General features: G+C 34.5%; 1 pseudogene; it reads right to left on the reverse strand.

Annotated features, from left to right (window-relative positions):
* Nucleotides 1-10,775: 10,775 nt before the first annotated feature.
* LOC145059915 (non-specific lipid transfer protein GPI-anchored 14 pseudogene) lies at nucleotides 10,776-12,049 on the reverse strand (annotated as a pseudogene).
* Between the last annotated feature and the right edge of the window lie 1,219 nt (nucleotides 12,050-13,268).

Below are 13,268 nucleotides of genomic sequence, written 5' to 3' on the forward strand. Positions count from 1 at the left end.
AGGAAAAGAATGAGGTGCTTAAATAGTGCACAAAGTCCCGGATTTAGGGTTTCCCTCTTCAGACCAGACTCGCCGAGTCCATACTCTGACTCGCCGAGTCGGTCACTTACTCCTCGACCCGAATCCCGCTCGGACTCGTCGAGTTCCTCCTTGGACTCGACGACTTGACCCCCCCTTGACTTAGGGTTTTCTTTCCTTTCTTGGTCTTTCTGATTTTCGAGTGTTACATTGTTTCGGCTAAAAACCGCTCGGTCTCAAATCGAGTATTCGGACTGCGTACTGCTAAGTCGAAACTTAGAAAAATCATAACTTCCTCATACGAAGTCAGATTTGGACGTTCTTTTTTTCACGCTCACGGTTTAACGTATTCAACGACTTTCGTTTAGATCTCTAAGGCCAAATCTCGCTCTATCCTAAATTCACTATTTACGTCGCGCTGTGTCGTGCCGGTTCTGTCGCGAAACTTCGACAAGTCATAACTTCTTCGTTATAACTCGGATTTTGGCATTCTTTATATGTACGGAATCCTTGTAACATATACTATAACTTAGTTAAGATTAATCCTTCTAAATAATCTTCCATCAAAAAGTCATTTTTGACGCTTATCGTCTCTAAATTGAGTAGCCCGGATCTACGGGCGTTACAGAAACTCACCTCATTATCGAATGATAGCTGAAACGTCTCTTCCCGGAATCAGCTTCACTAACTCTCTGAACCAAAACAACCCCTTAGATACCATTCCATACTCATAACCCTTAAGGGTCAACTCTGGTCAAGTCAAAGTCAAAGTCATGTCAAAGTCAACACTCCGAGTTGACTCAACTCGTCGAGTTTACCCTTCAACTCGTCGAGTTCCCATGAATCACAAAATTATGAAAACACAATGCAACTTGTCAAGTTTTCCTCCAACTCGCCGAGTTCTTCCCTTTGACAGAATCGGGATTGTACGACCCAACTCGTCGATTTCTTCGATGAACTCGCGAGTTCCTCATAGTTCTAGTCTATTAAGCCCTTTCCTTAGATCTAAGGTTCCATGATATAGATCTACATTGTTTCCATGGTATACATCTGTAAAGTCGACGACTTGATGGCTTTGCATGCCTCAAATGGACCTAATCTCAAGACATAGCCACCTACTTCTATGGATATGGTCTTTTTCTTGCTAATGAATGGGTTTTAGGACCCATTTTATGAATCTAAGGACCAAATAACACTAAGAACGTAAGTCTTTAGCATCAGGACTATGAGGGTTTATCATGCTCCAACAATGGGGTCAAAAAGACCCATAAAACAAGACTAAGAGAGATCTATGCCATTAAGCATCAAGTTTAAGACTTTTTACCTCATAAAGTTGCCAAAGATGGACGAGATCCCAAACCTAGTGCTTCTCCTCAAGCTCAATGACCTTCTAGTTCTTCCAAGTCCTTCACCAAGCACAAGAACACACAAAAATCCACTCAAAACCTCTAGTTTCTCAACAAAGAGCTCACAATACGATTTATGGTTTTAGGGAGGCTGATGAGGGGCTGGTGGAAAGATTAAGTCCTTTAAATTGGGTGCAGAACCCTGGAAATTAGGGTTTCCCCTCTGCCAGCCTGCTCGTCGAGTTGAGGCCTCTTAACTCGTCAAGTGGGTTACTTAAATCACGCGACCCATATGATATCTACTCGACGAGTCTGGGGCTTCCAACTCGTCAAATTGCTCTTATAATTTGAATAAATAGTAAATTAAATAAATACTAGGATCCAAGCGTTACTAAACCGATCCATCATCGGTCTACGTACGTGATTCATGAGATCCATGAATGATGCCAGAGCATTGGTGAGCCTGAAAGGAATCACCATGAACTCGTAATGACAATAACAAGTCCTGAAATTAGTCTTCGGCATGTCTTCTTCTCTGACCCCATCTGGTGATATCCTGACCGTTGATCAATCTTTGAGAACCAAGATGCGCCATGCGGGTAACAGTTCTTCATCTTCATCTTGTTCAACTCTCGATAATTGATGCACATCCTATGAGAACCATCCTTATTCTTCACAAACAAAATCGGTGCTTTCCAGGTGAACTACTTGGCCTGATAAACCCCTTGCCTAACAGCTCCTGTAGCTGTGTAGACAACTCTTGCATCTTAGGTGGTGCTAACTGATAGGGTGCCTTTGCTATTGGAGCCGTACCTGGAACCAAATCAATCTGAAACTCAACATACCTCCCCGGAGGCACTCCAAGCAATTCCTCCGGAAACACATCAAGATATTCCTAGACGACCGACACATCATCAACCGTCTTCTTTCCCTCCTCCTGAGTATCCAACACATAAGCCAAAAAACCTAAACAACCATGTTGAAGATACTTCCTAACTCTCGCAGCTGAACAGAGAGTTGGTCCACATTGAGCACCCTTTCCATGAATAACTAGCTCACCCCTACTTGGGATTTGAACCCGTAGTAACTGGTGCTCACAGTTAGTCATCGCTCCATTAGGGATCAACCAATCCATCCCTACGATGAACTTGCTCCTGCACAAAGGAATAAGAACCAAGTCGATCATATACCTCTCTTAAAATAGTTCCAAAATACAACCCCGATAAACCCTCGACACTCTCACTGGATGATTATCGATGATCTCCACCTCTAATGGATAATCAAGCTCCCCAGGAGTGCCACTAAATCTCTTGTTGAGCGCAAGAGATATAAACTATCGGGTGGCGCCCAAATTGAAAAGAACCAAGGTCGAAACACTATTAAATAAAGAACGTCCCTAAATAATCACATACACATTAAGCATAAACAATAAAACAATAAATGAGATAGGAATAAGATATATACCAATAACCACATCTGGTGCTGCATGAGCCTCCTCCGCTGTCAGCTGCAAAGCTTGACTCCTCACAACTAGCACCTCCGTCTTTCCCTGGCAGCCGTCAGTGATCCTCAATGTTGTTGGAGCGGGTGATGCAACCGCTCCTACTGCCACACTCGGACAATTAAACTTCTTGTAGCCTCTCTGATTGTAATGGAAGCAAATCAGACTTGATACCTGGGTGGTGGCGGTACAATCCCTGCTGAAGTGACTGGTCTTGCCGCATTTGTAGCATCCTAAACCACCCACCATGCAAACGCCATCATACGTCTTGCCACACTTGCCGCAGTGGCCTTGACCCTGCCGGCCTCTCAATCCAGAATTAAAAGTATTGGGCTTCTTCGCTAAGCCCTCAGACGTCTAAGCCTGAACTGACTTCCTTTTCTTTACAAGCTCCAAATCAATCTCTTGTTCCTAGGCCCTCGCTATCATGTCAGCCAGGGTCTTACAACTAGACATGCTCACAAACTCACAAATCTCATCATTCAACATGTCTTGATACCTCGCCTTCTCTATCTCCTCATTCGACATATACTGCATAAACAACAAAGCCCTCTCCTAGAACATAGCGGTGATCTCCACCACAGTCTCAGTAGTCTGACGAAGGTCTTAGAACTCCCTCGCCAACTGCTAAACCTCAATCACTAATGAAAACTCCACCTTGAATCTCGTTACAAAGTCATCCTAAGTCATCGTCTCAACAACTTCTCCTCCCAATGAATGATCTGCCTCTTCCCACCAATCTTAGGCTCTTTCCCTTAGTAGACAAGATGCAAATATGACCTTCGACCCCTTAGGGCAGAATCTCGTCCGAAAAGCGTTCACAATGTTTGCCAACCAACTCCTGCTAACAATGGGGTCCTTCCTCCCGAAGAACTCAAGAGCCCCACACGCACAAAACTATTGCAAAGAAAGAGTGCATGCACCCACAATAGCCAAAATCATAGTACGTAATGTGCCCATATGCTCATCCAAAATCTCCATGATACCATCCTTGATCATATCGAATATCATAGGAGTCTGCTCCAAAATATTGCAAGTGATTTTTGACGAAATGAAATCTCACATCTGATCATCCATGAGTTTGACCCCAGAGCCCGAACCCGATCCATCACCAAAAACTGAATCAGAAGCACCTCCCTGAGTGACCACCATACTGAAAATAAACAATGCAAACCATCAAAGAACACTCAGAGAACTCCACACTCTACAAGCTCCTTAGTATCCTCGTGACTTCCCTTGATTCGAGTGCAGATCCTATACTTTCAGTAGAACGGGCCCTATACTACATTCTGTACTTTCTTCAAGGATCGCCCCAAATTCTCTAAGTCACTTCCCTACTATCAAGATACTTCACTTGCATGGTAGAGCGCCCTATTCGCTAAAACATCTCCAAGGCTTTCCTAGCGTTCCCTTCACACCACTCTCTGCGATTAGCTATAAAATAGAATCTCTCTAGTACATTCTAACTACCTCACGAATACAATTACATGCCATAGGCAATCTCTCCCAACATTCTATCATGCAATCCTAAGCCCTAATCTAGCATGCAATTCTTATATACTCATACCAAAACAATAAGCATAACACATGTATGGGTGTTTTAGGAAATACTTACGTAAGCTCGGCTGATTGCATGCATCACACCCCTTTTCTTTTATAAAAACCATTTTAGAAAATCATTTTCTATTAAAAGATTTATTATTTTCTTAGTTTGAGTCTAGACACACGGATAATGTGCCCGAATCCCTCAAACCAAGGCTCTGATACCAACTTGCAACGTCCTAAAAATACTAAGTAAAAAAGTTTATTTAAGTCAGCCAAAACAAGCATTCATTTATTCCAAAAGCCCATCAAAGTATAAACATGTATCAAATAGTTATTAGAGTACAAAATAAGTCATTGAATGAGGGTGGATGCGATGTAATCACGTCGAGTTCTTCCCTTTGGAACCGGAAGTACCAGAAACACAAACATGAAAACGTAACCACAAAGCTAAGTCAGTTCCCCAAAATACTGATTACCATACACATATATAAGCTTGAAGCTATAATGAGTCTATTTCATCCCCGAGTCTATTTCAACTCAATCGGTGTTTTTCAATTGAATGGGTCTATTTCACCCTACATACATATAACATACAAGCATATCACCAAGACTCACAAAGACAACAAGCACATAACGACACCTAGTGTCCTACAGTACAGTGAGAAGACTTACCTCTCAGATGATAACCAACTGCTATTGTTCTCACTGCTGAAAATACATATGATATACATCACCTATACGCCCACACAAGGTAAACCCCTTAACCATCCTTTTAAAACTTAGAGTTTGACCAAAAGTCAACTCAAGTCAAAAGTCAACGGTCAAGGTCAATAGTCAAAGTTGACTTTAGTCCACTGACACATCGTGGCCATCTATGACCACGTTGTGGCCCATAAACGAGAAAACAGACAAGGATTTCCTAGAAGCTATGTCGTAGCACTCTAAGGCCATGCCATGGGCATTGGGCTCTTAACAACTTAACGAGTTAAGATGTTTCCTTAGAACCTAAGAGCTTCAAAGCTCAAATCTAGTCCATCCTATGGTCTACCACTTCAACCCCTCTATGTTCTAATAGATTTCTCCAAGAACACCTAGAAACCCTTCCATCTATCGATCTCCTTTTGCAGAACAACACTAAAATTTCTCGTTTTATTTATCTCTTGTTTTCTCTCAAATGAATCTGAAGAACCGTCAGATATGGGTTTCAAACGCTGATTGAGAAAACAATTAGGGCTATGAATCATTTCATCGATAAGGGTTGGTCGTTTTATTAGGGAGTGAATGGTCGGCATAATAGATTACAAAGGGTTGGGGGATTGAGAATCGAGTGGATGTCATCGGAACGATCGTTGAACATCCTAGGTATAATATGGTTTCAAGACATAACACTCCGCTCCTGAGTGCAATAAAGGAAAGAAAAGAAAAGAAGACGAGAGAAAATAAATCACAGGAATTGATCTTCCTTTCCTTTTTCTCCAGTTCCTTCCGATTTAGGCGGATAGTTTATAGGGAAAGTTAACATGAATCTTCTTTTTCTTTCTCTTCCTTTCTCTCCTTAAATGAAACTCTGGAGAAATTATCTTTCCAAATCTTTCTGCTTCCTTTCCTTTCTCTCCTTAAATGAAACTCGGGAGTAGAGTGTAAGGCATACATCAAAACCCTAATTGATCAATTATGAACTAAAATCACTTTGATCCCCGATATAAATTGATTCACTTATTCAGGTTGAGAGTGAGTATCTTTCTTTGTATAGAAACTATGGCATCGGTCTTACAACTTGGACTCTATTTGCTTCTAGAAGAACGGAAAATACGACTCAGGGATTTCTGCTGATAGTCGATTTACTTTTGGATATCGTCAGACCGATCATTGAACAACTTGAGTATAATATGATTTCTAGATAGCTATAAGTTGTATAACTGGTTCAAGAACCAAAGGGCTTCTAGCGCAGCGGTACCGGGTGTTTCCCTCCCTCCCAATGGTCGAGGGTTCAAGTCTCATTGGAGACATAGGTGGAATTAGGAGTAGTTTAGGAGTAGATTTGTCGTTCTAAAAAAAATTTGTTAAAGAATCAAGCTCTTTCCATTTCCTTCTTCCCCTCCTAAATATATAGTTGTCAATGATATCCTTGCAGATTCACTACTTTCTCAGGTACATAGTTTACAATTATATCCCTATTATTCTTTTGTCACCATGGTGTTTATTCTTTTTTACTTAATGCAACAAAAAACGAATTAATAGAGAATGCTAGGGACAAAGGATTTCCTTGCTAAGTCCTAAATTTTTACCAATTTTCCCTCATTTATTTAAACTTAATGCAAAAAAAAAAAAAAAATTAACAGAGAATGTGGTGCAACCTTGCTTGATAAGCTCTCTTGAACCATATAATGGAATGTGTCACTTAAGTGAGAATAAAACACATCGTGGAGAATTTGATGCGATTATTATTGCACATAATGGTGATATTTAAGTTACATATTTGCCATGTAGCTTGAAAAAGTTTTTATATATGTTGCTATTTCATCATGATTTATACAAATTATCTATTAATATTTTGTATATTACTATTTCCATTGATGAAATTTGCTATTGGAGACCTTAATTTTTCCCATTTCATGAATCTATGATGCAATTTTCTTTTATTATTGTTCTATCATCAGGAAAATGTGCAAACCTATTGCTTTTTAAATTAGGATTACCATTTATTGTGGTGTGAATTTTAGGCATAATTGGTAGTTTATGGTTTTAATTGTAGGGTTAACGATCATATATACAATAAAGTTTTACTGTTTTTTCAATCTATGCAACAATCTGTTATTTTATATGAGTTGTTCAGACCAAAAGATTCAATATTTTACTGGTTGATTGTTTATCCGGTTGAAACATGGTTGCATAATTTGCGTGAGTTGCAAAGATTGGTAAAATTTTGAAACATTGTTACATAAGTTTGTAAAAACATGAAACATTTTTGCATAAAATGCACAAAAAAAGTGTAACATTGTTGCATAAATATGCATATTACCGTGCCCCTCCATTAGGTTAACATTGCGTATTTTGGTCATAAAGTGAAATATAGTTGCATACTTACATAACGTATTTTGGTCATAAAGTGAAATATAGTTGCATACTTACATAACGAATGAAAGTACAATGCTATAAATGGATATATTTGTTGATTAGTATCATTTTGTAACGAGTAAATTACATGAATGGTCCCTATGGTTTGGAGTAATTTGCACGTTTGTTCCTAACTTATTTTTTTAACTCGAAAGATCCCTACTGTTTGTTTTTGTTACGCGCTTGGTTCCTACTGTTTGTTTTTTTTTACACGCTTGGTCCATGTCTTACCTAAAAAGACTATTATTTAGATAGAGAAAAATGATGGGGTAGGTAAGATAAGGTGAGGGAGTGGGGTTAGAGGTATGTTTATTTAAATAAATTAACAAATCATTGACAAAATAGTATTTTTAGGTTAGACAGAGACCAAACGCGTAACAAAAATAAACAGTAGGGACCTTCCGAGTTAAAAAAATAAGTTAGGAATCAAACGCGTAAATTACCCTAAACCATATGGATTATTCATGTAATTTACTCTTTTGTAATAGAAAGATATGTATGCATATCTAAGCATGATAACCGTTTGGTAGTATGTATATTTGTAATTATGTTGTACATATACTCTGTTTGTTGAAATCATGTTATCTTTTATAATGAAGTACATATTGTTTATTAGATTGCTTCCCTTCTAAATATATCGATCAATTTCACCCCACTGCCTTCCTTCTAAACATATCTAACATCATAAAATAAGTAAGAAACATTATTGAACAAAAATGATCAGTTCTGCCAGCCGCAAAGCATGATGTACACCCTAATTTATTATTAATCATCGTTGATAGTTTAGGATATCTCATTTAACAATTAACAAAGGAAGGGAAGCATCACAATAAGGAACAAGAGGCCCACAATATCAAGTCCAAACCCTGTATTTCTCCTTCCCCAGTCAATTGATCCTATATCAATGTTTGTTGCATAATCGTCCCCTTCAAAACAACATCAAATAATTAAAATTGATCATAATCATTAATTCTTAACGTTTCATATTAATCACTAAACATATACTATATTACATAGAACAAAATTTTCAAAAGCCAATTATGTAAAGAGCCAATTAAATTTTCATCAATAAAGGTAACATAAAGATTGTTTTATTATTATGAAAAAAAATAAGGAAAATAAATTTTTTTTTAAAAACCAAAAGATATAAAAAAGTTCTTTTAACCTTTTTTTTTTCTCTATGAATACTATAAAAATAGTTTATGATTGAAAAATATTAAAAAATAACTTATGATTTGGGAAGACATCCAAACCTAATCTTACATTCTTATTTCCATCACCACCAACTCTGCCGTCTTCTCCTCTGCCTCCACCACCACTACCACCACCTCCGTTGCCACCATCACCACCACCCCCGCCGCCATCATCACCGCCGCCACCACCACAACTATCATGAACATCACCACCTATGCCACCATTAGCACAACCACCACCACTTCCTCCGCCTCCGCCACCACCGCCTTCATTGTCATTACCACCACCACCACCGTTACTGCTACCGCAGCCGCCACCTCCATCGTCTTTTAGTGTCATCTAGAATTCATTGTGGTCAGTGGGTTTATGTATGTCTTATTTGTTTTTTTTAGTATCATCTATGATCAATATGATTAAGTATTATTTATACAATTTGCAGACTAAAAAAATAGACTTTTGGTCCATATTTTTTTTCAAATGTAGAAAAGGATTATACATATTTTACCACTTCAAAAACAAACACCACCTAATTAGATTATAGTTTATGTTTTTTGATTAGTAAGTGACTTGTCAAGGGCGTGTACAGGTAAATGAAATCTACATCTTTAAAAATAATGAGTAAATTACACGAATGGTCTCTATAATTTGGGGGTAATTTGTATTTTGGTTCCTAAATTATTTTTTTAAATTTGGGAGGTCCCTACTATTTGTTTTTGTTAAGCGTTTGATCCCTACTATTTATTTTTGTTACGCGCTTGGTCTCTATCTTACCTAAAAATATTATTATTTAAATAAGAAAAAAATAACGGGTTATGTAAGGTAAGGTGAGTGAGTGGGGTTGAGAGTATGTTTATTTAAATAAATTAAAAAATCAAGGGCAAAATAGTCTTTTTAGGTAAGACAGAGACCAAACGCGTAACACAAACAAACAGTAATGACATTACGAGTTAAAAAATAAGTTAAGAACCAAATATACAAATTATCCTAAACCATAAGGACCATTCATATAATTTACTCTAAAATAATATGTGATTATGAGAATCCAATCCAAACCCGAAATTATCCAGGTCATTTGGATGTCTAAAATTTTAGATATGAATGCGGATTATGAATTTTTACACTTTTGGATATTCATATCATCCGAAAATTCGAAATAACTACATTTACTTTTTTGTAATTGTATTGTATCTTGTATTTATTAGTATATTCATATAAAAATTATAGACACCTAGTGAATGTAAACTTTTAATGGTCCTTTCCATACAAAAATATAAGTTCATTGATATCAGTCGGCTTAAAATCCATGATTTTAAGTGAAATAGATAAACTAAAATACAATTGGGTTAGGTAAAAAAACAAATTATTAATCTTGTTTTCGTTGAAATTTGGATATTCCATATTTTTATCCATCCAAAATTCTGGATTCTCCAAATTTTGCTATGGATTCAGAGTATATATATATATATATATATATATATATATATATATATATATATATATATATATATATATATATATATATATATATATATATATATATATATATATATATATATATATATATATAAGACGGCCTAATTTTATGAGACCGTGAAACGCAATCCTAACCACTCATTTTATAAAAAAAAATACATTTTTAAAATGCAAAATAATTGAAAATTCTCGATTTTTTTTAAAATATTATTTTCGTCATTTATATTTTCCAAAAAAAATAAAAAAAAGAATTATTGTTTTTTTACATTTAATCAAGTAGAATATTATATATATTCTAGAAAATATTAGAAAATTTTACAGTGTAATATTCTATTAGAATATTTCACGTATTTTTAAAAAAAAACAATAATTATTATTTATTATTTATTTATTTTTAGGTAAATAAAATGACGAAAATAATAATTTTCGGATTTTTCCTTTTGTTTTGTATTTTAAAATTATTTTTAGATTGCGTCTCACGGTCTTACAAAATTAACATGGTCTCAAATGAATCTGAACATATATATATATATATATATATATATATATATATATATATATATATATATATATACACACACTCATGATGACACCTAAAAAAATTGAAAAAAATTATAAGAAAATACAAATCATAAAATCGAGCATAGTACTATATTGGAGAGAAAAAAAATAGGATTTTTTTTGGATATTTAAAATTGAATCATGAATCATAAAAAGTGAAATTCAGTTTTAATGATCCATTTTTTTTTCATTTTTTTTTCTCTCCAACATAGTACTATGCTCGATTTTATGATTTGTATTTTTTCTTAATTTTTTTAAATTTTTTTTAAGGTGTCTTCATGACTCCTTACCGAAAAAAGAGTCCTCACACGATCATATATATATATATATATATATATATATATATATATATATATATATATATATATATATATATATAATTAAAAATTTTAGGATATCCAAATTTAAGATATTAGTACTATAGATATCTAGTTTTGAACATTACTAACAACAATCTTGTACCTATGATCCCAAAACATGGTATAACTTTTGTCTAAAAAATATAGTGCATTGTCTTACATTAGTTCTTTTTTTAGCTTATATGTATGCATATCCAAACTTCGATAGTAGGTTAGTCATGGTATTTAAATATTTTGTAAGTTTAAAGCTTGTTCCACCTGGTATAAACCTATGGTTTTGTTTTTGCTCTTCGTGCTTTTAGCATGATCTTCATATACTTTAGCATCTGGTGAGCCTAGTTGCAAATGCAAAAGACCTGAATACGTAACAAAAAAGATAGAGTAATCATTGTATGATCCTCAAACCATTTAGGGTTTAGCATTTTGAGGTGAGCACTAAGCTAATGAGGACATTATATATGGTAGGTTCATATGCCCCTTTAAAACATAAGCGTAAACCAATCTCCTGATAATTACTACTACTTACTAGGACACTCGAAGACATTGTCAGATATGTTGCAAGTATCTGGTAGGCTTAACGCAAGTGTGTCATTGAACTTGAACCCAAGGCTAGGGTTATATTCCTTGATCATGTTGCATAAACATGCCTTGTTTTTAGTCAAGACTATCTTGAGATCGCTACAACAATCCTTACTTGGAACCTTTGCTTTACCACCCATATAAGGTAGACAACTTTCTAACCGTATAAGTTGGTTTTCACACATCTCTTTATCTTTTCTCATGACTCCTTTTGTTGACCCAAAAAACACCATCACCATCATGGCTAAGGATGGCAATGATCCTTTAGACCCAAGTAATAAAACCATGCCTAGATTAACGATTACAAGCATTAATGATATGGTATTGCATATGTTACATGCCTCTTTATATACCATCTTTGAGTCTTGCAAATAAATATGGAAAAAGGGGTGGTTAAAAAAACTCTACCATATATGTAAGGTTCATTTTTAAATGATATTTGGTGATTGGTTGTCATTTAAGGCACTTAATGTAGGCTAAGCCCACACTCAACATTATTATACTTAAGAATGTATCTGGATTTTCTTTAGATTTTTTTATGTTGGAAAGGACAATGATGTTACGATCGATAGAACATTACACCAACTAACTTTTTATTATTTATTAACCACATTAGTCTGTCGGTAACAATATTTTCGATTAGAAAGTAATTCCCACAACTATCATTACAAATATATCTTCTAGTATTTGAACAATTACTAAAAACACAAATAATTGTTTACTTCAAGTTGTATTATAACATGTAACATATTTTACCGTTATTATGGACATGGTCTCTAATAATTCTTTATGAATCCTCCTCCACAACATTACGTTTCCATGCTAAATTTATAAAAACACTAGGCGAATGCTGAAACACATATATAGTTGAAATCTTTACAAATATATGATTTTTTAAATATAACAATAACGTTGTTGTTAAATTTGATATAATAATTCGTCTACTAAATTGGTATTATATATTGATTATTTTGAATTATATGATAATATATACATCTATTATAACTGCATAATCTCAATCGTTTTAATGACTTCTACCCGCGAGTTGCTCATGAATAAAATTAAATATAATATATGATTTAATGTTACTTATAGTTGCTGTTATTGTTATTAATTTTTAAAAATTTATTTTCTTAACGTTTTAATTTCTATCATTCTAATTATTTAAAACATCAAACATTATTTTTTGAATTTAAAGGTAACAATATAATAATTTATATATAGTTATTTTTAACTATTGTTATTGTAAGTTATTTTAAGATACTTATTTGAAATCTTTTAACGATTATAAAAATATATTTAGGAAATATTTTAGTTAAATTGAGATTATAATTTAGTTTTTGTATTTAGCACTACAATTTATCACTTTTAACTATTCACAAAATATTCATTGGATTTTTAAGCAGAATTAAAATTTATATTTAAGTTGACACTGTAATGTTATATTTAAATTAACAATTTAAATATTCTGTCCAAACTGTTCAAAAGTTGAAGCTTTAAACTGATAATGGTTTACACACAACAACATATTAAATCTAATAAATGAAGTATAATATGTTAAATGTTAAAGATATA

Source organism: Lactuca serriola, chromosome 6 (genome assembly GCF_051521515.1).
Source record: "Lactuca serriola cultivar US96UC23 chromosome 6, Lser_US96UC23_V15, whole genome shotgun sequence".
In the NCBI taxonomy this organism is placed as follows: Eukaryota; Viridiplantae; Streptophyta; class Magnoliopsida; order Asterales; family Asteraceae; genus Lactuca; species Lactuca serriola.